The sequence below is a fragment of the Numida meleagris genome, chromosome 6 (assembly GCF_002078875.1).
Source record: "Numida meleagris isolate 19003 breed g44 Domestic line chromosome 6, NumMel1.0, whole genome shotgun sequence".
In the NCBI taxonomy this organism is placed as follows: Eukaryota; Metazoa; Chordata; class Aves; order Galliformes; family Numididae; genus Numida; species Numida meleagris.
The window spans coordinates 2,821,442-2,834,915 of NC_034414.1; the positions used below are offsets into that span (position 1 = coordinate 2,821,442).

Genomic DNA, 13,474 nt, shown 5'->3' on the forward strand with positions numbered 1-13,474 from the left:
AAACTCAACGCAGACTAAAATGTATAACCTTGATCTCAGCCATTCCTGCAGCACAGCAGTTGGTGAACAGAATCACAGAATTGCTCAGGTTGGAAAGGACCTTCAAGATCATCAAGTCCAACCGCAACCTAACCATACTACCCTAACAACCCACTATAGGTAATGTCTTAATGATTTTAATGCAGCCTATTTTTTTTGTCAGTGCACTATACCATCCCCTAGAAGTTTCTTCAATAATCGCACCAGCACTAGAAAATATAGATAAAATCCACAAGTTTAGCATTCAGTTTGCTGTATGATCAGCATCAAGAGCCTCACAAGGAAACAAATGCACAGTTGTATTTTTCCATATTAAGGAAAGAATAATAAAGAAAGAAATGGAAGTGCTTGCTACCTTCTTCTCATTCTTATCAGCCATTGCCCTATCTGTGTATTCGAATAATTTTTATTTCAGATGAGTTAACTTTCAACCACTATAAGCTTTTATCCCACAACAATCAAAATACCTCTTTCTTATTTCTCCACTGGTTTATGCTTGCTTAATAATATATCCTCTCTACTTCTCCCCCCATTCTTGCTATGTAGCCATGCCAGAAAGCTGTATTTGAGTTGGTACAAGCATGAAAAATCCTGTCCTGAAACAAAGGGAATAGGGCTTGGAATGAAAAACTACCTACCTTCCAGGAAGATAAAACATTATCTGCTCTGCCCAGCCTAGAGCAGCCGTTGCCTTCAAACCAAACCAATGCAGTTCAATATCTGCACTTCTAACTGATACTACTGTCATAACAATTATGCAAATAGGTTCACAAAAGTTAATAGATATGTTTTAATAGCCCATGACAATTACTCCTCATGTATCTGACAGCAGCTAACAGAGGCATCAGGAAATTTCCTTTGCTGTAAAGCACTTAGCAGAGAAGAGCTGCAGTGTGCATCATTTCACTTTTCTTCCCCTCAATTTGAAAAATGCTATGGGTATAAAAACTACTGGCTATCAAATTGCAACAGGTTGAGAAACTCTCCTGCGTTCAGGCAGAGGATGGGAGTATGTATCTCAGGAAAAATATGGCCAAAATTGTACATATGGTCATTCAACCTCTACTTCATGATATCACCCTCCCCACTAGACAGCAGCAGAGGGTATAATTCCTACGTTCGATGTAGACCATGGGCTCTACACAACTAATTGAGTTGGTCTTAAATGTTACAGGGGAATTTTACCTGTGGAAATAAACTGAGAAAATGAAGACAGGTGTTTTCAGAATATGGCTACAATTTAGAAGACTCATGTACTGCAGGAAATGTTTACAGCTTCATGGTGGTCTGAGCCCCCTGGGGCTCCACAATGCTGGACGGTACCATTTGGTGAGTGGTTCTTATAAACACAGCGGATTTTCAACAGCATGAATTTACACACTTCTGATGAAGAAAAGTCAACCTGTACACTCCTGTTTGCAGTCAATGACCCCAGGATCATGCAGGAGTGCCTGGCACAGCTTGCTGTTGTGTTTGATATAGTCTCAAGTATTCCACACAGAAGAGATTACTGGCTCAATCACAGAATCATCAAGGTTGGAAAAGACCTTTAAGATCACTAAGTCCAACTCCAACCTGGCTTCACTCCACAGAAACTGTTAGGTCACAGACTGAATCAGTGACTGAGCACCTGGCAAAGGGGCACAGCCAAGTAATTCATCTGTGTGACCAGAAGGGGGTGGACCCTGGGTCCCCACCCTCCCAAACCTCATTTAAGGGCTGGTAGCCAAGAAGGAAATGTCTCTTCTTGGAAATTACTTCTTTTGGGGAGTTTTCCAGTGAACCCTTATCTTCAGAATCGAGTAAGCTACTCTTTTCCCATTACTGGCTTGTGAATAATACCTTTCTTGGGTTACCCTAAAACAGGTCAGAGGCAACTGCATGTCTCTATTCATCCTATACACCCATCATGCCCACTGACCACATCCCTCAGTGGCACATCTCCATGGTTCTTGGACACCTCCATGGATGGCAGCTTCCTCACCCCCCAGGCAGCCTATGCCACTGCATTACCACTCTTTCATAGAAGAAATTTCTCCTGATATCCAACCTGCACCTCGCCTGGCACAACTCGAGGCCATCACCTCTCATCCTATCACTGGTACCTGGCAGAAAAATCTTACAACAATTTGAGGAAACTGTCGTGGTTTGCACAGTGTTTCAATTAGATAGACTTCTGTTTTCCAGAAATACACAGAAAACTCTTAACCCTGTCAGATGACAGATCCAACTGGATTACCTCTGTTCTATTTCTTAGGTAAAAATGAAGATTACAAATTGTAAGTCACAAGCACCAAAAGGTTATCATCATAAAACATGTAAAAGAGCAACAGAAGGGAAAGAGTGAAACCAGACAAGTCACCTTTAATCCTCAAATGCCAATGAATTCATAATATATACTGCAGATTAAAATAGCATACACAGTATCTGTGTTTTCATTTAGAAGCTGTATTACATACAGTGCATGAAGCAAGCAAAGAATTTTTAAGACCTACATACACCTTCCTAAAAGCTTCTGAGCTGGCAGCAGTGCTTCAGATCTCAGCAGACTGAATAAAACTATGCCTATTATACTGTTGTATTTTTATTTATGTGGCAGCTCCTCCTCTCCTAAGAGAAGGAATTAAAGGCTCAAGTTCCTGAATTCAACACAGCATTTTTCTGGTGGGAGAGGGATATCCAGTTTGTCCAGTTCAGTCTCTGCTTCCCTTTGGTTTAGTGTACTTTCCGAATGCAAGTTGCTTCAGTGATGTCCTTTTTTTTTCCCCCCCCATCTGTTGATCATGATCTCACTTTAGAGCTGTTACCTTTTTAATTCAGCTCTTCAGTTTTCATGGTTGAGGTGTTTAATCAATTACTTTAAATCACATCTTATCCAGGACTGAAATACAGCCCATAAACAGGCACTGGTTAATTTATCTTCTTTACTGGAGTCATTGATGATCTGTCTAGTGAGATTCTTGACGATATTTCATATTTCCTGAATATTTTTTAAAAGACACTATTTATAAATAACTGGCGCATACAGAATTATTCTTTTTCCACGATGGGTTTGTTACCTTTGCATGTTTTCACACTTGCAGCCAACAGACATTCACATAAAGAGTACCCCCAGGATTCTATTTGCAAGTGTGTAGTCAAAAGAAGGAAGGGAGCTTTCTTATTTCTGTTGCTCAAGAAAATCCCATTCTTGCCAATGCAGGGACAACACAGAGCAAAGCTGCCCACCCTGTAGTCTACTTTTGGCTCAGGAGGAGTCAGGGGGCTGCTGCAACACACACATTGCTTCCTTGGTCTGTTGTGTTTTCACAGCTTGAGAATAGCACACAACTCCTCCTCAGAGAAAACCCATTTTCACTCCATATGTTGGCATGGGTGGTCTTACTATTACGCAACAAATGCATTCCTCACCATTTAGCTGTCTCTCAGCACAAGCTGGGGCTTGGCATCACAGCTTGCTTGCATTCCCCAGCTTGTGAAGCTTTGTCTCTCAAGCAATTTGCCTTAAAACTTATCCATTTATGCAAATAGTCCTAACGCCATAAAACAGTCATTTCCAGTCATAGTAAGCCAGCATTATTTGCTGCAGAGATGTTGCATATACAAGATTAAAATTTTCAAGGTGAGAAAGAGCAGGTTATGGACCTTAACTTGCAACCCTCTTAGAAAATTAAAGAGAAAAACAGAAATCAGTACAAACCTGGTGCGAAGGTAGGAAGACCAGGCTGGGAAGGCAACGTTTGTGACATTTCTTGGAGGTGCGCTGATGTGCTTTTAATGCATGTCTTATCCTTCCCAGCCAGGCTGTACAAGGAACAGATCACAGAGAGCTCTAAAGGAATTATTTTCCCTTTTCTTAGTCCCCTATTTTTTCCTCCCCATCTAGGTTGTTTTTTTCTTGGAGATGCTGTGAATGAGATGAATGTTGTCCAAGCCTACAGCAACTCTGACAGCGCACTTCCCTACCCCAGCCTCTCCAACCACAGAGCCACCACCAAGCCCTGGCTCAGCCAGCCCAATTAGTGCTTGCACCTGTAGCACCAGCTGAAGAGATTTCTGCATCCCCCACTTGGAGACATTCCACTCACATAACCCAGCTGAGAGACATGGAAACAACAAGCGCCCTCCCATGGTGCCAGCCCTTACAATTCAGCCAGGAGAAAACATAAGTGCTTGTTCCTCATGAATTCCAGCTAATTTGAAGGTAAGGCTTTGGCTTCACCTGAAGACGTACATAGTTTAGGTAGGGAACATGTGCTCCCCACATCCATTGCCAAGCTCTTGGTTGGGCAAAAATAATTCTGGATAAAATTAAGTCTTCTGCTGCTTTTGGGGCACAGCAGAGCACGCCATACTGCTCATAGAAATGTATTAGCGTGCATTTCAGAAAACCTGGCCAAACTGGCAGCAGTGCATCAGGCTGGAGAGGTGGCTTTCCAGTGAGTGCTTGTCATGGCACACCTCCAGTCCTTTCCCATGAGCAGCTGTTAATCTCAGCATCAGCAGTGGCTGATCTTGTAGCGTTCAGTATCATGAGCCTGATCCCAGTGGTGGATTTGGATCAAGGCCTGTAGGAGTTTAAGCTGCATTTAATTATCACCAAAGGGTTTTTTTTTTTTTTTTTAGAGCTCCTTATAACATTCATTGGTTAAACCACCCTTCATGCCTGGGGAGTTATCATTCTCCTCCAGAACTCCTTGTCCTCCATTGTCTTCTGGGTATCATTTCCATCCCAAGACCACTGAATTGCCTCTGGCTTGGAAGTAGAACTTAGTATAAAGCCAAAATAAGAATTGTACTTCAGTCCTGTAAAAGTTTGCTCATAGGAAGGCAGACAGAGAACTGTGAGAGTTCCAGCTGCTCTGAGCAGTCCTTGACTTTACTAGGGGATGTGCTGTTGTCTCCCACTGAAACATCAAAATCACATCTGCTATCTGTCAGCATCCTGAAAGATGCCTGCAGTGAAATAGCTATAAAAGCCATTAAAGTGTCTTTTTTTTTATGAGAAGTAATGAAAATCCATGTGCTGACAAATAAAATGCAAATAAATATCACACAATTCCAAACACAGTCTTATGCCCGTGCAGCCCAGGCAAGGACAGTGCAGAACCAACATCCCAATCCTCTCTCACCACAACTCCAAAACCACCTTTCCTCCTTCCTGTGGGTTCTGAGGCCATCAGCAGCTGCAGAGACAGTCCAGCCTCGCTTCCTGCAGAACTCTTCACCTCCAGCAGCGAAGAAATGATTACTGACAAGGCATTCCAGGGGAATTTAAGTTAACAACAGCACTTTTCTTTCATTCAGTCCTGTCTTTCATGACTTTAGACTACTAACACTATAAAAAGCAGAGTCACAACTCAAAGCTTTTGCTTCCTAAACTCACCAAGACATCTTTCTGGTGCCTGAGCTATTTATTTTGCTATCCCAAATACTTCACCAGAATTTACATTATGGCCTAGTATGCAAATCAAGTTCATTACTTATATTTTTCAAGCCTTGTAGTTTAATGCACATCTTCATATTTATGATTGTAAATGCGTTAGTGAACAGTAGCTTACATTCTCACAGTTAATAGGCTGCATAATGCAAAACTATGAAGGTCATGCTGACCTACCAAAAAACTTCAGTTTAATTTAAAAGCTTTCTTGTCGGTCAGAGGGAAAACATCACAGCACTTTAAGATCCTAAAGCCCAGCGTACAATTAAAACATCATAAAAGCAAAACCCTCACGGGATGAAAACACACATACAAAACCAGAAAATAATGAGAACACATGACTTTTTTTTTTTGAAGTGTTGATTTTAAGCCAGGATTTTGATCCTGGAGAGAGCTGATCTAGTGTATTTTTCCTGTCTTTATTTTCTTGTAGCATGCAATCAAAAAAACTGGAACAAACATAGCATAACAACTTTATGTAAATGCTTTGTAGCTCAGTGTCTGAAGAAATGGCATTTTGCATCCTGCTTCTTTTAAGGAGGAAAAAAACTTGACATATGGTATGGACTTTTTTCCCCACTGTTCAGTTTGTGAACAAAAATGAAGAAAATGATAAAGGTAATGTACACCTTCATAAAATAAATAAGACTTAATTTAAGGCTCTGAGGGAAAAAGCATTTTGCTTCAATCAGCGTTTTCAAGGACAAGATCACTTTTGCAGCAGCTGAATTAATACAGCCCCAGGGCTGTTGCACCAAACTGCAGAGTAGCTGGGGACAGATGTATCATACACTTGGTTCTCCTGGTGGTCCTGGCAGTAAGCAAAATTATCTTCTGCCCTCTTGGTTCTGTCGTGTCCAAGATAGCCAAGGCAGTTTTAAGGAAGAAAAAATGAAAAAAAATGCATTTTGAGCAGTTTGCTTGAGGTGTGTATTTAACTATTAGAGAAGGGGAGGATATGTTGGCTTGATGTGCCCAGCAGTCCCTTCAGGAAGATGGCACTGATGAAATGGTACCAGCGCGCTGCAGTATGGGAAGTCAGGTATCTGCCTTTGTGCAAGATGTCAGAATTCCAATTCCAAAATTAAGAATGCAATATCAGTAACCCCCTTTCCCCTTCTAAGAGATGAGTAGATCAGAGAGTCACTGATCTCACAGCCCACTCAAGCCTCTGACACTGCCTTCACAGCTCTCTGAAAGCTAGCCCTGAAGCCCTCTGACATCCACTGCATGGAAACTGCTATTACCCAAAGAACAACATTTCCTTGTTATCCTGCTGCTTACAGGAATTCTTGTATTTCTGCATTAACAATTGAAGCACGTGAAGCCTTGGTAAGGAGACCGAGACTCGCACCAGGCCACAGATGGGCAATTACCACTGTAGTCACGCACCAACAACAATTTCCCTCTCTGATAGTGGGAAGTATTTTTGGCTTGTTGGCATGTTCACTCTTTCAATTCAAAAAGAAAATTATTAAATACAAGTTTTACATAAACAAAAACCCACAAATCTTACTCCAATAATGAAATCACTAAGGCTGGAAAAGACCTCTACAATCATCAAGACCAGCTGTCAGCAAATCACTACCATGCCTGCTAAACAATGCCGCCATAAAACCATAAGGACCATGAGCATTTCCATGTCCTACAGAGCTCACAGGTTAAAGAATTTAAGCCACACCAATGACAAATATCAAATTTTGAGGTAAATCGGAATATGTCCTGTGTTACTGTTTAAAAGCTTCAGGGTGGGACAGTGTCCTAACTTCTCTGTTACTCCAGAACTAGAGTATGGTTTCTATTTCAAAAGTTTTAAAGATAAAAAGGCGACAGATAGTAAGTGAATATAAACAAGCATGTGAGGAACAAGAAAAAGAGAATAAAGTATTTTAACCAGAATTGCTCACTACTGACACAAGAAAACTTTTCAGAGTGACAGCCTGTGCAAATTAAGTGTATTTGTACCTTGACAGTTTCAATATATTCTACATAAAAGAGAACGGGAAAGCTTTATCTTTCTCCTTCCTGCTGTCTAAAGGCCATTTGTAACCAGTCACCAAATATAACCCTAAGAGAAGCAATTACACCCCATGTGGACTCACATATGTGTATAGAAGTAGTAACACAGTCATGAAATTACATCATTTACCTCCAATCAAAGTTTCTGGCCTGATTCCTGGAAATAGATTTAGCATCACAAAAAGATTTTAGCACATCTTGAAAACATATTGCAGTTTGTTTCCTTAGATAAGGATACAATTCTAGAGAAGAAATTCACTAAATGGTGTGTCAGCACCCAACTACTCTCCAATTCAAACAAGATTCAACAAGAGACAAAGTCTTCCAAAAACAATGAAGTACCACCAATTTGTTGCAATACAGCTGTAATCTCCAGGGCTGCCATGCCCTCCAAGCATCATTCTGATGTATAGCATCCCCAAAATACTGGCAAAGAGGCCCATATACATTGATAGACTTGCAATGAGACAACAGTGATTTTGGACATCAAATCACATTTTTTTTCCCACTTCCTGAAGTGAATGGTAATTCTTCGTGTATAAGTTTCAAATCTGCCCAAAATCTTTTGCATGAAAAATAAAAAGATATGTAACTTTTAAGTGAGACGTACCGTTTATTATTGATGACATCTGGAAGACTGACATAGAATCGCCAAGGTTGGAAACAATCGCCAAGATCAGCCAGCCCAACCATCCACCTACCACCAGTATTTCTATGCTAAACCACGTCCCTTAGTACCACATCTACAAGTTTCTTGAATGCCTCCAGGGACAGTGACTAAACATCTTGTACATTTCTCCATTCAGAACAATTACTCCTGCCAGTACATATCGGAAAAGTTTGCAATGATTTTGATCTCTCCTTCAGTCAAGAGGATGCCAAGCACTTCAGCTGGAACCACCAATTTCAGGAAGTAATACACAGATCTGCACCTTTAGTGCTACACATCTTAGCTGTTGAATATCAGAATTTCTTTCACTTGAAATGCAAAACATTTCACAAAGCTATTGACAAAGTCCCCACAATTTCAAGGATCAGATCTAGAAAGTGGAGTCAAATTTTCGTAAAAATAGATATAACTCCTCCAACTTTAAAAACACATTAACAGAAGGAATGCCTGTACTGTATTCATCTACTCATTTGTTTTCCCCTCACCTCTCTGGAATTTAAATCCCAGTCAAGACACTACTTTAAACTTGGAATTTATATATATATAACAGTAAATGGTAATATCCCTTACTGCTGTACTTGACGAAAATTAAAGCTGAATGCAATTTTTCCTCTGAGGTATTCAGATTCAGGTCTGCAGCATTTTTGAATTTCTGTGGGATTTAACTCAATTGACTGAATATGAAGAATAAATTATAATCTCTTCAAGACACTGCATTTTCTGTACTTCAGCATTTTCATGAAGAAATTTCTCCAATTGGGTTTCCATTTAAGGAAATCAATGTTCTTTGAAATAACCAAATAATCATAATCATCATAGAATGACTTGGGCTGGAAGGCACCACAAGGAGCATCAAGCTCCAACCCCCTGCCACAGGCAGGGCCACCAACCTCCACATGTAATACTAAACCAGGCTGCCCAGGGCCCCATCCAGCCTGGTCTTGAACACCTCCAGGGAGAGGGCATCCACAATCGCTCTGGGCAAATAAGATAAATTATATTGAAGTTCAATAAAGGATCTCCTTGAACTAGTAGCCTGGGTTTTTTTGTTTGCTTGTTTTGGATTTTTTTTGTGAAATGAAAGGATAAAGTAATTTTAAGAATGTTGGCATGTGGTCAGTCAAGAACTCACTCCCCTATTATGTTTTTCTCTGAAAATCAAGAAATATTCCTGTAGTTGTGGTTGAATCCTGACTTCTTAGAAACCAACACCACAACGTTGTCAGCCTCTCCGCCTCTTAATGATGGTGTTCCTTTCTTCCCTGTAGGAAAGAGGGAGATAAATGTTTGTTCAGTGCTACAGTCATTGAAAAAGGACCAAAAGCCCAGATATGGTGGCTGATTTCAGTGAGCTGTACTTATTAGACAAGGCTTTCTTTGGGTTTCCAAGCCAAATGAATGAAAAACAAAGTAAATGAAATCCCAGCACATTTACTCAGAAGAACACTAAATGGCTAAGTATACATTTCTATCTCCCATCAAGCCCTCAGTATCAGTCAGTTTTCTTCAATTTTCCCCGTTACCACAAAAAGTCTAGCTAAGGATATCCTTGAATTGCCTTTACATACCAAGGTTATCTTCTAAGTTCAGCTTTGAGGAATAGCATTCTACATGACAGTGTAGCAGATGGGGCATCACTTGCTGGTCTGTTATCATTTCAGGCAAGTCTCTACTGTCTTCGTTATGACAGAGAATTAAAATCAAATCTGAAACCTGCCATAGTAATTTTTAAAGACCTATTCAGATGGTATTACCTTCCAAAGGATACAAAGCAAGAGAAATGTTCAGTGAACTTGAATCATACATTAGTTAAAAAAAACATTGCTGGGGCAATAGCCATAAATACTTGCTTAGCCCAGCAAAAGAAGAAAAGCAAATTAGCAGGTGACAGATGCTGCAATGGGCTATTGCATTTTGTAATTCTGCCAAACAGACTAATGCAGCTTCATTAAACTACATGCATGTGTAATTACAGCCTTACCAGGTAAAAATCTAAATTCAGAACGTCAGTTTCAAAAAAAAATCAAGTTTGCATATGCCAAGAACCTTTAAACTATGCACAACTGGAAGAAGTTAACAAATCAACACTTGGCATTTTTTATTGTCATGAGAATTAGTTCCAAATTTGCATAAAATATTTTTGAATGCTTAAAAATAAACAACAAAACCTCTGAACACCACCTCTGTAAGATGTCATCATGAACTAAGTTGATTTGTCCAAAGAGCAATGGTTTCATCATTCTTTTATATTCTGTTTATGCTCCTGGATTTCCCGTACCAATGCACATGCACCTGGAATTCCCCGATTATTGTTTCAAATCCCCTTTTCCCTGACAGGGCATCGAATTAGGGAGACAAATTAAAAGTCGTGTTTATTAGGTGTTATTAGTGCCAGAATCTATTTTGGTTTGCTCCTAGCAGGCAACTGGTCACACCACAATTAGAATATAGAGATGTAGGCAGCTTGATGCTCACTACGATCATTTGAGCACTGGTTGCTCCAAAGTACACACACCAGGACCTCCTACATGATCAGGTCTCTCAGAAGCTCTTATATTTTAGTTTTTGTCTGCAGCATCTTTTTTTCCTGGAGTCTTGTGCAGCAAATATTCTCATTGTGTTCAAACCTGAAAACAAACAAACCAAAAAACTCACTTTCTCATCTAATAAAAAGAGGAATCTGAGCAAACACGTGAAGAGAGCCTCAAAGATCCTTCATTAATTGGATTCCCCCCCCCCCNAAAAAAAAAACTTTCAGCCATAGAAGTCTCCAGAAGCATTCTTTTTTTCTTCATTGCCACTGTATTACTTGATAACGTCACAAACCTTAAGCCTGGAGTTGATGAAGATTTCTGGCGTCTTGCTTGTCATACAGATAAGCTGGATATTTCAAAATCCCTTCAAATCTCAAAAGGGAACAGTGTCACATTTGGAAACACTTCAGATACACAGCCATCAGAAAAATCCATTTCAATAACCACACAGCTTTAAGTCTGCTTGTAGTTGCATCTCTTACATAACATCCTACGACTTGAAAAAGCAGCACTTCCGCCTCCAAAATTTCCAGCAGTATTAGATATACCTGAAATGATTAAAACTGACTCTTCCCTAATGGAAATTTTCTTTTACAGAAAGTTGAGACATCAGAAACAAAGTTCCATCCAGAAGATGCTGCCCAGTTCAGTTCAGCCACACCAAGTCCCCATCTCCCCACACGAAAGCAAAAGCCTAATTACCACAGCTCTGCCTACCTCAAGGCAGTTTCCAGGCACCTCGAGTTCCCCAAAGCTTTAAAACACAAGAACACACAGGAACAGAGCACCAAAGCACAAAGCACTCTGAAAATCCCTTGCTCAAAAGCAGCCTAGAAATTAACTACCCTCAAACCAGTGGCTTTTGTCACAAAGAAAGTTTTCTAGAGCCACAGGAAAAATAGATGTGTTTGATCTGCTTCTATATTGCTCCACGGCTTTGATGACGCTTTCTTTATAGCTCACCACAATTTCTTCCATGTAATTCCTTCTGAGGAGCTGCAATGTGCACACCTTCTTCAGAAGGCTTTGGTTTATCTGCCCACAAGTTCACAAACGAAGGCAATTTCACCAAGCCTAGGAGAGGCATACAGCCTGCAAAATAACTACCAGTTTCATGCCTGCTGATTCTGGAAATCTATAAAAACGGCTTTGTACTGCAGAGCAAAAACACATTTCTGCTTTTGCTGTTTACAACTGCAGTTGTCCTTGCTGAGCCTGTAGAAGTTCTGCCATTGATGTCAGCTGGGAGGGAATCAAAGGCTGCTTGGGACTCTAAATGTGGGATGGTGAGGCCTTCACCTCGGTCAGAGCCTGCTCACAGTGCCAGCATGGAAAACTTCTCACTTCTGAAATGCTATCAGCCCCTCTCTGCCTTGGCACCATTTGATATGAAAGCAAGAAAAATTGATTCTCAAGCATACATTTCTACTTTTGTAAGAGAACTGCATTTTATTCCTAAAACTACTGGAAAAAATGTGCTCATTATGTCAAGTACAGCACATGGGTTTCTGGTGATACTTAGTGAAGATCTAATAGTTAAAACAGAGGCTGCTTTAAGCAAGCTTCATTGTTGTTATTAAACAAGCATCAGGCATATGAAAATTGAAGCATTCTTCAATGCATCACTCATCTGCTTACAAAGCACCTGAAAAATTCTAACACGTTTTTTAAACACACTTGCTATTTTCACTCTTCAGTGCAATTCATTGGTTACAAACTTGACAAGTACATAACAGGCTTCATAGAATCTGAAAATATCCTGACTTGGAAGGGACTGATAAGGATCATCAGTTCCAACTTCTTTGGATATCTTCAGCATCTGCACCTAACTATCAGCAACTCCATCCGTGGGGCTCCCGAGAGGGCCTCCTCTGCCACTGCAATGTTTTGCACTGTATTTAGTGTGGTGGTATTACAACTTGTAGGAGCACAGCCAGCACACAAGATTCTCAGCCAGTGGTGCTCAGGGATGTCACCATATGCAGGACACGAAGTCCCATAATTGTATAGAGAAAGAAGATCTAGATATAGACATATATAGTCACAGTTGCTGCAGAATTTTCTTCTAACCTTGGAAAACAAAAATGTCTCTTTCATAAGAACCTCCCTAGCTGCTCTGCTCCACCTCATAAATAAAAATGCAAAGCAGCTAAGGATGCATTTTCTGTTTCTCAGTAAGTCACTTTAGTATCTTACTTTGGAACTCACATTACACTTCTGAATGAAGAGTTTAACTTTATTCCACTGCTTATCAAAGCGCTTAGTCAACACTTGCGCTGGTAAAAATTACTTTAATAGTACTACAGTTAATGGCATCTTTGAGTCTGGCAGAGCATTTTTCCTGTTCTTTTTCCCTAATCATAGAATTCTTGGAGTTGGAAGGGACCCTTAAGTGTCATCCATTCCAACTCCTCGCAACAAACAGAGACACATTCAGCTAAATCAGGTTGCCTAGGGCTTGATCTAGCCCCACGTTGAAAGTGTCCAGGGACAGGGCATCAACCACATCTTGAGCTGGCACATAACCTTCTTACCATAGAAACCACTGCTTACCAAAGCTGATAAAAACCAGCACATAGGGAAAGCCAATAGCCAGTTCTAAATTACCCAAAAAGGCTGATTTCCTCAACAATCCAATTAAAGAAAGAAAGATTTTCTTACCCATCCCAAGGATCAAGGCTCATCAAATACTCCAGAAGGAAGGATCGGAAGGCAGAGAACCTTCCCTTGTGGCAGCCAGCCCTTAAATGAGGCTTAGAGAGAGGTGGGACC

The 13,474-nt window shown here is 40.4% G+C and overlaps 1 long non-coding RNA gene across 3 annotated transcripts; it reads right to left on the reverse strand.

Moving 5' to 3' along the window:
• On the reverse strand, positions 8,092-13,474 carry LOC110401428. Of its 3 annotated transcripts, none has more exons than XR_002440375.1 (3): positions 13,364-13,474; positions 10,684-10,795; positions 8,092-9,430 (listed from the first exon to the last, which is right to left on the reverse strand). It is a non-coding gene; the product is annotated as an uncharacterized LOC110401428 (long non-coding RNA). The 3 variants fall into 3 exon arrangements; XR_002440376.1 differs by having other exon boundaries at positions 10,644-10,795; XR_002440374.1 differs by lacking the exon at positions 8,092-9,430 and having other exon boundaries at positions 10,528-10,795.